Raw genomic sequence first — 12,554 nt, forward strand, 5'->3', positions numbered from 1 at the left:
CTGCTTCATCATAAAACAAAGATACCCGAGACTTAACATCTTCACTAACCCAGTCATAAGACCAATCAATATCCTTCTTTTTATCCTTCTCAAAACCCATAGGAAAACCCAGAAAATGAAAACAAAAAGAAGAAGAAAGAAATGAGAAATCAGTAAAGGATACAAAGAACATTGATGAGCGGATATTTTATACGCTTTTTGGGGTTAATTTCATATAGTTTTTAGTATATTCTAGTTAGTTTTTAGTCTATTTCCATTAGTTTTTAGGAAAAATTCATATTTATGGACTTTACTATGAGTTGTGTATTTTTCTGTGATTTCAGGTATTTTTCTGGCTGAAATTGAGGGAGCTGAGCAAAAATCTGATTCAGGCTGAAAAAGGACTGCTGATGCTGTTGGATTCTGACCTCCCTGCACTCAAAGTGGATTTTTTGGAGCTACAAAACTCAAAATGGCGTTCTTCCAATTGCGTTGGAAAGTAGACATCCAGGGCTTTCCAGAAATATATAATAGTCCATACTTTGCTCAAGGATAGACGACGTAAACTGGTGTTCAACGCCAGTTCTCTGCCAAATTCCGGCGTCCAGCGCCAGAAAAGGATTAAAAGCTGGAGTTCAATGCCAGAAATGGATCCAAACCTGGCGTTGAACGCCCAAGACAGCCTTATGTACGTGAATTGTTTAAGTCTCAGCCCCAGCATACACCAAGTGGGCCCCAGAAGTGGATCTCTGCACCACCCATCATAGTTTACTCATTTTTTGTAAACCTAGGCTACTAGTTTAGTATTTAAACAACTTTTAGAGACTTATTTTGTATCTTATGACATTTTAGATCTGAACTATGTACTCTTTGACGGCATGAGTCTCTAAACTCCATTGTTGGGGGTGAGGAGCTCTGCTGTATCTCGATGAATTAATGCAAGTATTTCTGTTTTCCATTCAAACATGCGTGTTCCTATCTAAGATATCCATTCGCGCCTAACTATGGAGAAGGTGATGATCAGTGACACTCATCACCTTCCTCAATTCATGAACTTGTGTCTGACAATCACCTCCGTTCTACACCAGATTGAATGAATATCTCTTAGATTCCTTAATCAGAATCTCCGTGGTATAAGCTAGATTGATGGCGGCATTCATGAGAATCCGGAAAGTCTAAACCTTGTCTGTGGTATTCCGAGTAGGATTCAGGGATTGAATGGCTGTGATGAGCTTCAAACTCGCGAGTGCTGGGCGTAGTGACAGATGCAAAAGGAGGGTGAATTCTATTCCAGCATGATCGGGAACCTCAGATGATTAGCCGTGCTGTGACAGAGCATTTGGACCATTTTCACAAGAGGAGGGGATGTAACCATTGACAACGGTGATGCCCCAACACACAGCTTGCCATAGAAGGACGTGCGTGTGAATCAGAGGACAAAGAAAAGCAGAGACTCAGAAGACAAAGCATCTCCAAAACTCCAACATATTCTCCATTACTGCATAACAAGTAACCTTTAACCCATGCTCCCTTGTTTATTCGCAATTCAACTGATAAATACAATTGACTTCCTGACTAAGAATTGCAAGATAACCATAGATTGCTTCAAACCAACAATCTCCGTGGGATTCGACCCTTACTCACGTAAGGTATTACTTGGACGACCCAGTGCACTTGCTGGTTAGTGGTACGAGTTGTGAAAAGTGTGATTCACAATTCGTGCACCAAACATGCATACCTCTTTTACTCATACTGTTTCCAAAGAAGCAATACCAAGGGTCAGGGATAAACAAATTGAAACTTAACCCTCAAAACTCAATCACATCAAACGGTGCAGTTTGCTTTGAAAACATAAAAAGGCATTTAATAAACATAACATCCTTCTCTCTCCTCACTAATAGACTGACACGACTCCCCATTTTTCCCACTAACATTCTTTTTAATGAAGAACGTTGAACTGGGGGCTCCATAACTAATCAATCTAACCGAGTTATAACTCATCAAGAAGCTCAACCTGCTTCATTAAAAAGTTTTCTCATGCTAAGCTTGGGGGCTGTGATATGGTCGTAACACCTATAAAACTCGGCATCACACGTTACACCTCGGCCATAACTCGGCAATATACGTTACAAACACAGTCTTTATGAGTTATAACTCGGCAAACTGACGTTATGAACCAAAACTACTGATTAAAGACGACATAATAACCAGATACATTATCAATCCTCGCCAAAACCGACGTTGCAGGAAAACCGTTACTGATAAAGAACCGACCATATAAAAGCAAGGTAAAAGTATCTTTTCTAGACACTTCCGATTTGAATACTATACTGACTTAAGCATTGGAGTGCCTTTGCAGGTACACTCCCCCCTTTTCTTTCCGTTGTCCACACTTTCACAAGTCGAAGGGAAAAGCTCAGAATCGACGAGTTAGCAGTTCAGCCTCTCGAAGAGATAGCTCGGCAGATATCCAATATAAGGAGCCGACCTATTCTACAGGCAAGAACAACTTCCATACTTCAAAACCAAATGATCCTAAAAATCACAGCATGTCACAAATTAAGCACAAAAAGAAAATAATGATGGAATAAATCAGAGGTTATCTGTAACATCAATGCCGAGGCAATGATCACTCTATGAAATCTTCTAATGCTTCAGACCAAATTTGACAAAAGATAGTGGTACCAAAGAAGTAAAAAATACATTCAATAACATTTGGTCTCCATCACAATCTATTCGGCATGTATAAACAGAAGAAAAATGTCGTTTAAATGATATATAATACACAAGTTCATAATTCTGTTTTCCAAAACAATCTAGAGGTGATTGTTTACAATGACAAAAACATGAAACAATTGAACACCAACTCCAAAGGAAGACACAAAAAGCTGCTACTGTTAGTTTCTTAATGGTTTAAGTTGTTATATGTTAAAATATTTGGAGAGGTTGGGGAACCTGAGCAGTCTGTGGTGGAACACATAAAATTAGGCTGTTGAGATTGCTGGTGTGGTGTAGGAACACCATATCCTCTTCCATATCTAGGATCAAATTGGTATTGATAGTTTTCAGAATATTGAACACCAGAAATCTTATGTGGTGCTTGAGCATATATTGACTCCTAAAGAATAAAAAAAGACACAATTTTCAAGTAAGTCAAGAATCTACTTTGAACAAAATATAAAATGCCAAACAGCATAGTTAATTAAAGTCACTACCTGATAGTAAGTTCTATTATAACTAGAGTTATCAGCACCATAAAAGAGTCCACTGTGTCATTGAGAATTATCAAAAGCAGTAGTTTTGATGTCTTTCTCTGCAGCAATGATTTAAAGGGGGAAAGATAAGAACACTGAGATGTGCAGAAAATTTCAAATCTTGCACAAAAGATGAAAATGCTAGGTGATTGAAGAACAAAAAAAAATTAAGGAAATTTTGGTAAGTTTTTTATCAGAAACTTTGTAAACTTGCACTTCACAATTAGCATGACTATAATTAAACCAGAAAGTTAATGTTAAGAAATTTAAACTATATACGTCACAACTTTATACTAATAGATTTGATATTGTGACTCCTAATGCTTCCTGAGTATCAAGATTATCAATTCTACCAAGATGAGGAAGCTATTAAGAGAAGGAAAGACTTATAAAGTAGTGAGAGAGGCATAAATCATGGTCTCACCCATAGTAAGGAAATCACTCAGGTATCTATTTCACTCTACACTGCATTTTATGCACAAAATTTAAGATTGATGACCAACAAACACAAACATGGATTATTATATTGTGCACATTCTAGATATATGGATACATCTAATCTAACCATGTTACATGTCATCAAATTTACAGCTTTCTTTTGGTTGTGGTATGTATTCTATGTGGAAGGCTATGGGCAAAGGTAGTGCAAACTATCATGATTCTCACAAATGCAAAATATCATCACCGACATATAAAGACGAGAAACTTTTAATTGAAAACTGATTTACTATACAATTCTTTTGAAATCAAAACAACTTTCATGTAAAACTATTAAACTCAAATAAATTTATTGCCAATCAAAATTACACATTTGCACAATTCTCAAAAGGCATACACTGGCAAATAATTTTATAAAGATTATTGTGGGATCCTACCAGAACAAGAACTTTCAAATTCCGTTAAATAACAAACAGTGAATTAGGAATGCAGAGGATGAACAGGGCCTATTCTCCTTGCTCACAACTAAAGCCTGTTTTCTTCTTTACTAACACTGAATATTGAACATAACTCTACTACATTAGGATGATAGGAAGTACATTTGATTATGTATAACTAAAATTAGATGCTACGAAACGAATCCAAAATTAATTAAGATAGTTCTTTGTTAGAAAAGATTAAGATTTTCAATTCTCATGGGACATGTTCGATCAATTAATTTTTTATGCAAACACATTACAAAATAATAATTAATCAATTATTAAATCTAACAATCCTATAGGCAACAAGATTTAACTTCTAATTGATAAAGAAAGACCAATTCTGCATGATGTATCTCTCGGACTCATGTCTCACATAATTAAGATTGTTTTAGCGACTTACCGCAATTTTTTTCGAAAAAGAAAAAAGCAGGGCAGAAGGATAAAATAAAATAAAAACTGTGGTGAAAAGACAACAGAAAAACCTCCAAATTCACAAGAATTGCCATAGAAAAAGCATTAAAACAAAATAAAATAAAATGAAACCTGAGTAGTTTGCAGGGGCAGAGACGAAGCACAACAACGCAGAGAGATCGGAAAGTGTGGTGTGGCGGCAGTAGAAGTGGTGGTGGCAGTGCTGAGTGCAAGCAGCAATAGCGACAATGGTAGAAGAGATGGGAGAAGAACATGAGCATTAGTGAAAAAACTCTAGCAGAGACATCTTTCATCTCTGAAACTATGGTTAAAAGAAAAGGGAAAAAGTGTGAAAAATAAAATTAGAGAGGCAAAATTTTAATTATTAGTTTTTTCAAAAATTAAAAAATAGGGTTCAATTTGTAAATATTTTTAGATGGGTTAATGGTACTCCTATGTAAAAGTGGGAGTAAGAAATCCCTGGCCCACTTTTTAATTTAGATGTGGGAGGGGAAATGGTGTAGGACGCAGATATGGAGTGTATAGGTGCTTTACACAAGTGTGGTGTCAGGAGCAAAAATTGGACCGTCCGATTTGTGTACTCCAAATTTTTTTAATTTTTTAAATACAAATCGGAGGGTCCAATTACCTTCACCAAAATATAAATTTTCTCTTCCACACTAATCGGACTGTCCGATTAGTAAGCTTAATTTTTTTTATAAAAAAATCGGATGGTCCGATTTCTTCATCCCTGTTTCAGAAAAAACTGTTACCACATCTATGTCTAGCACTCACATTTTTCACAATAATACACAACACACTTCTCATATCCAAAAGAATGAGCCTTCATGGCCTCTGTTTTATACTTTTATCCCATCAACTTCACGCTTTTTTTTGTTACTACTTCACGCTTCTTTTAATTTAATAACTTTTTATAACTTTTTATCTCTAATTTATTAATGTTAAATAAATTACTAATTCAGAAATTATCTGCTCTTGATCTACCAAATATTTTGTTATTATCAATATCTCTAATGAGCATTTTCAACTTCAGTTTGAACATTCTACAAATTATATCAGGTTGATTTTTTGGTTTCAATTTGCTTTCTTTGCAATAAATTTGAATAACCAATCGTTGTAGAGATTACCATTGCATCTTGATAATTTTAAATTGTGTGTCTTGGACCTTTTGTGAAGCTTACTGCTAGAACGATTCGCTTGCCAAGTGAAGATGCTTGTGCTCTAAATTGTTTTTGTTTCACATATTTTAGTCTATCATGGACCATTGAAAATGCATCCATTATTAATTATTGGAAAAGCCGCCGAGAGAAAATCAAAACACCTTCGTCCCAAGCACAAGTATCCTACTTCGGACAACATTGATAAAATCATTTCTGCAGAGATTCTAGATCCAACAATTGATTATGAATATTATCAAGCTATAAAGAGTTCAATAATGCATGGGCCATGTGGATCAGCAAAGAAAAATTCACTATGCATAAAAGATGGTCGTTGGATACATCATTTTCCGAAGAAGTTTGTTCAGAACACTACGATCGACCAAGACAAGTATCTGGTTTACAGACGCTGCAATAATGGTCACACAATTGAGGTGTCTGGAGTTGATTTGGATAATCGTTATATTGTAGCACACAATAGATTTTTATTGTTAAGATATGGAGATCATATAAATATCAAGTGGTACCATTAATCAAATATTTATTTAAATATGTCCACAAGAAAAACCGATCGTATTACCAGTTTTTTTTTAATTTGCTAAATGTGTATACATTCATTAATTTTTTTATTTTTTGTGTAATTATATTCATAAATTATATAATATCTTTTTTATTTATATGTCATTTTTTTCTTTCAACAATTTATATTTTTTAATATCATTAATTATAATAATATTGTTGAAAATACATATTGTTATTATTCATAAAATTTTAATAGTATAAATTTAATAAAAATCTGATGAGTTTGAAAAATTCTAAATTTAATTTGATGATGAACAAATATTATTAATTTAATTAAATTACAAAATTGTCAATTTGATTTTAATTCATATGTATTGATTGATAATTTTGTTTGTGCAGATTTTTCATGGGCCGAATAAAAAGAAAAGATCCAAAGCCCAGTATGAAATAAAAATTCAGCCTCATGCAAATTATGATATGAATGTTGGCTGAATTGTTTAGTTGGGCCAGATTCTATTCACATTATTATTAGCCTATATTTAACTAAAGATCCAATGCTTGGTCCGAAACCAATTGAGAAAGAGAAAACAAATGCTTTGCTTCATTGCTTCCAACGGATCCTATTTTCATCATCTGATGGACTTCAAATTCATTTAACTTGAATTAAACTTACATTGGAAACATAAGAGAGAGTTAGCTATTGATTTGATGGACATCATCAATGCTACACGCTACCTAATGCAAGGGAAGTGGAAATTTAATTTACTTTATCAAGGATTTGGATTCTCTAAAGTTTGAATTTCACTTTAGAGAATAAAGTGTGACCTCTCACCATTTATTTTATAGGTGGGACCAAGAATAAATATGAAAAAGAAACTATTTAAGGGTAGAAGATCACACTTTACCCTCTAAAGTACAAATTTAAAATTTAGAGAATCCAAAATCCTTTATCAAAACCCATTAGTTAGTACTCAAATTTCTCTCTCCTCTCTTTCTCATCTTGCTCCTTCTCTTCGGTCATATCACAGAGGAAACCATGGAAGCTAAGCCTAGCCACCGAAAAGAAGGAGAAGCAAGTTACAAGACCATTGTAATGATGGCAAGAAAAAGAAAACAAAATGTATGATGTGGCTAAGATTTTCATCACTTATGGTAAGATTTGGTGAAGAGATCTTAGCTTCTCCATACCAAAAGTGAAAGAAGAAGATATCGGTCAGAAGAAGAAGATCCTTGGAGGGATGGCTTGACTCTGATTTTGCTCAACCACCACAGGAGGTAGCTACAGTGGCTACGTGATGGAAGAGGCAGAGATTGGAGCAGATGAAGCTATCATCATCAAGCATACATCAAGGGCTAGGAGTTCATCTTGGAGTGCAAGGCAAGATGAAAGGCTCGGATTGATGATTTTTGGTGACCAAGGAAGAACCAGAGGTAATTGCATGTTGGTTATTGCATTCGGTTACTTCTCCTCTCTCTCTGGCTGAACCGGTTTGCATGAAGAAGAAGATGATTAGCTTGGTTTGTTTGGTTTCAATCATGGAGGCTTCTCCCTATAAGCAAGGGTGAACAGCCACGGCTTGAAGCAAGGAGTGAGAGTGCAAGGCACAGAGTTCTCATAGCTACCTAAGCTAACAGAAGTTCTTCTCCTTCAATGTTTTCATTTTGTAATTTTTCTGTTTTATTTTGTCTGTCTTGAGTCTCATGGAAAAAGGCAAACAGTGAGGTTTGTATAAAAAAGCCATAGAGCGAAAAAAGACAGAGAGTGCAAAATTAAAAGAAAAAGCCATAGATGTCCTTTGTACATCTGTGTTGTGTTGTGTTTCATGATTCTGTGGAAATCCCTTTGCAAGTCGAGTTAGCACTTAGCAGTTGAAAGCTTGGCAGTAACCAAGTCAAGTTCAGGATTGGAGTTTAAATTCTGGAGTTGTCCCGGATAGGAAGGGTAGTTCCTAGGGAGAATTGGTGTTTGTAATCAAGGATGATTATAGTGAAATTCCATCATCATTGTGATGGAGACTAGATGTAGGCTGCACTACACTTAGCAGCTGAACCAGGATATATCTGGGTGTAATTTTCTCTCTCTTCTACTCCATTTCTGTTTCTACTGCACAGGAGATAAAACTGAAAAATATCTCGTGCCGGGTCACGAGATAAAAAGAAAAAGTCTCGTGGCTGGGTACGAGACAAAAATCAAAAAGTCTCCAGAAGTTGTTTTAAAGACCAGAAAGTGTTATTAAGTGAAAAAGGGGCTAAGATTCAACCTTCCCTTCTATTAGCCACTAAAACCATCAATTGGTATCAGAGCTTGGTCTCAAAGAGATCAAGCTTTGCAACTTAGAGAAAAGATCCAGATGGCAGAAAACAGTGGCTCAACTCTGGTGTCCTACAATCTGACAAAGGGACAGTCAAGCAACAGACCTCTTCTTTTCAATGGGAAAAACTACACCTATTGGAAGGAGAGAATGAAGATCTTTGTGCAAGCAGTAGATTACAGACTCTGGAAAATTATCTTGGAGGGTCCTCAGTTTCCAACCACTACATGTGCTGAAGGAGTAATCTCACTTAAACCAGAAGCTAGCTGGACCGAAGAAGACAGAAAGAAGGTAGAGCTCAATGCCAAAGCTATCAACTTGCTCAACTGTGCTATCAGCTTCGAGGAGTACCGACGGGTATCACGATGCACAACAGCAAAGGAAATCTGGGACAAACTTCAAATCACTCATGAAGGAACCACCATAGTAAAGAAGACAAGGATAGACATGTTGAACAGAGAATATGAAATGTTCTCAATGAAGGAAGGAGAATCAATTGATGAAATGTTTGAAAGATTCAACATCATCATTGTTGGCTTGGATGCTATGGGAATTACGTATTCTGATTCTGTGCTTGTGAGGAGAGTTCTAAGATGTCTTACTAAAGAGTGGGAAACAAAAGCTTTAATCATATCTGAGAGTAGTGGTCTAGATTCCATGACATATGATGACTTGAGAGGAAACCTACTTGCTTTTGAAAACACTTATTTGAAAAAGGATTCAAAAAGGAAAATGGTGAAGTTCAAGGAAAGAAGCAAGGGAAGCAGCTCTAGGAAACAAAGGAAAGATTTCAGCAAGGTGACATGCTACAACTGCAAAGAAACTGGGCATTTCAAGTCAGACTGCCCTAAGTTGAAGAAAGAAGAGAAGCCAAAGAAGGGAAAGAAGAAAGGTCTGATGGCTTCTTGGGAGGACTTGGAAAATGATTCTAAAGATGATGAAGAATCCGAAACCAAGTCTCAACCATGTCTTATGGCTGACCACGTTGAACAGGTGTGCCTAGCATCCAAACGGAAGGAGAATATGTGGTATATGGACAGCGGGTGTTCTAGGCATATGACCGGAAAGAAAACCTTCTTCATAAAGCTTGATGAGTATGATGGAGGATTTGCCACTTTCGGTGATGATGGTACAGGAAAGATAGTGCCGTTTGGTGCACGAAATTGTGATCGTTCATTCCTTGGTAACGGCGCTAAAAACTTAATACGCACGTTCATAATCTTAGTTCTTTGTCACAACTTCGCACAACTAACCAGCAAGTGCACTAGGTCGTCCAAGTAATAAACCTTACGTGAGTAAGGGTCGATCACGGAGATTGTCGGCTTGAAGCAAGCTATGGTCACCTTGTAAATCTCAGTCAGGCAGATTCAATTGGTTATGGAGATTTGATGATTGAAATATAATTAAAATATAAAATAGGATAGAGATACTTATATAATTCAATGGTGAAAATTTCAGATAAGCGTATGGAGATGCTTTTATTCCTTCTGAACCTCTGCTTTCCTACTGCTTTCATCCAATCACTCATACTCCTTTCCATGACAAGCTGTATGTTGGGCATCACCGTTGTCAATGGTTACATCCTGTCCTCTCAGTGAAAATGGTCCAAAATGCGCTGTCACCGCACGGCTAATCATCTGTCGGTTCTCGATCCTGCTGGAATAGGATTCAGTAATCCATTTGCGTCTGTCACTACGCCCAGCACTCGCGAGTTTGAAGCTCGTCACAGTCATCCCTTCCCAGATCCTACTCGAAATACCACAGACAAGGTTTATACTTTTCGGATCTCAAGAATGGCCGCCAATAATGCTAGCCTATACCACGAACACTCTGATCGTAGATCAGGAGGCCAAGAGATACACATTCAAGCTTGTTTGCATGTAGAACGGAAGTGGTTGTCAGGCACGCGTTCATAAGTGAGAATGATGATGAGCGTCACATAATCATCACATTCATCATGTTCTTGTGTGCGAATGAATATCTTAGAGAAGAAATAGGCTTGAATTGAATGGAAAAATAATAGTACTTTGCATTAATTCATGAGGAACAGCAGAGCTCCACACCTTAATCTATGGTGTGTAGAAACTCTACCGTTGAAAATACATAAGTGATGAAGGTCCAGGCATGGCTGACCAGCCTCCATGAACGTGATCAAAGGATCAAAAGATAATCCAAAGATGTCTAATACAATAGTAAAAAGTCCTATTTATACTAAACTAGTTACTAGGGTTACAGCAATAAGTAAATGATGCAGAAATCCACTTCCGGGCCCACTTGGTGTGTGCTTGGGCTGAGCATTGAAGCTTTCACGTGTAGAGGTCTTCTTTGGAGTTGAATGCCAGTTTGTAACTTGTTTCTGGCGTTTAACTCTGCTTTGCAACTTGTTTCTAGCGTTTAACTCCAGAATAGGGCAAAAAGCTGGCGTTAAACGCCAGTTTGCGTCATCTAAACTCGGGCAAAGTATGGACTATTATATATTTCTGGAAAGCCCTAGATGTCTACTTTCTAACGCAATTGAGAGCTCATCATTTGGGTTTCTGTAGCTCCAGAAAATCCATTTCGAGTACAGAGAGGTCAGAATCCAACAGCATCTGCAGTCCTTCTTCATCCTCTGAATCAAATTTTTGCTCAAGTCCCTCAATTTCAGTCAGAAATTATCTGAAATCACAGAAAAACACAAAAACTCATAGTAAAGTCCAGAAATATGATTTTTAATTAAAAACTAATAAAAATATACGAAAAATTAACTAAATCATACTAAAAACTATGTAAAAACAATGCCAAAAAGCGTATAAATTATCCGCTCATCACAACACCAAACTTAAATTGTTGCTTGTCCCCAAGCAACTGAAAATCAAATAGGATAAAAAGAAGAGAATATACTATAAATTCCAAAATATCAATAAAACTTAGCTCCAATCAGATGAGCGGGACTAGTAGCTTTTTGCCTCTTGAACAGTTTTGGCATCTCACTTTATCCTTTGAAGTTCAGAATGATTGGCATCTATAGGAACTTACAATTTAGATAGTGTTATTGATTCTCTTAGTTCAGTATGTTGATTCTTGAACACAGCTACTTTATGAGTCTTGGTTGTGGCCCTAAGCACTCTATTTTCCAGTATTACCACCGGATACATACATGCCACAGACACATAACTGGGTGAACCTATTCAGATTGTGACTCAGCTTTGCTAGAGTCCCCAGTTATAGGTGTCCAGGGTTCTTAAGCACACTCTTTTTTTGCTTTGGACCTTGACTTTAACCGCTCAGTCTCAAGTTTTCACTTGACACCTTCACGCCACAAGCACATGGTTAGGGACAGCTTGGTTTAGCCGCTTAGGCTAGGATTTCATTCCTTTGGGCCCTCCTATCCACTGATGCTCAAAGCCTTGGATCCTTTTTATTACCCTTGCCTTTTGGTTTTAAGGGCTATTGGCTTTTTTGCTCTTGCCTTTTGGTTTAAAGAGCTTTTGGATTTTCTGCTTGCTTTTTCTTTTTCTTTCTCTTCTTTTTTTTTCGCCATTTTTCTTTTCTTTTTTCTTTTCTTTTTTCGCAAGCTTTTGTATTCACTGCTTTTTCTTGCTTCAAGAATAAATTTTATGATTTTTCAGATTATCAATAACATTTCTCCTTTTTCATCATTCTTCAAGAGCCAACAATTTTAACATTCATAAACAACAAATTCAAAAGATATATGCACTGTTCAAGCATTCATTCAGAAAACAAAAAGTATTGTCACCACATCAAAATAATTAAACTAATTTCAAGGATGAATTCAAAATTATGTACTTCTTGTTCTTTTGTGATTAAAAGCATTTTTCATTTAAGAGAGGTGATGGATTCATAGGACATTCATGGCCTTAAGACATAGACACTTAAATACTAATGATCATATAGTAAAGACACAAACTCAAATAAAACATAGGGCTCAAAAACTGAAAAATAGGAAAATAAGAACAAGGAGATTAAGGAACGAGT

General features: G+C 36.3%; 1 long non-coding RNA gene across 1 annotated transcript; it reads right to left on the reverse strand.

Annotated features, from left to right (window-relative positions):
- Positions 2,787-4,942, reverse strand: LOC107628459. Its single transcript, XR_001617797.2, has 3 exons — positions 4,697-4,942; positions 3,195-3,292; positions 2,787-3,097 (listed from the first exon to the last, which is right to left on the reverse strand). It is a non-coding gene; the product is annotated as an uncharacterized LOC107628459 (long non-coding RNA).

Source organism: Arachis ipaensis, chromosome B02, assembly GCF_000816755.2.
Source record: "Arachis ipaensis cultivar K30076 chromosome B02, Araip1.1, whole genome shotgun sequence".
Taxonomy (NCBI): Eukaryota; Viridiplantae; Streptophyta; class Magnoliopsida; order Fabales; family Fabaceae; genus Arachis; species Arachis ipaensis.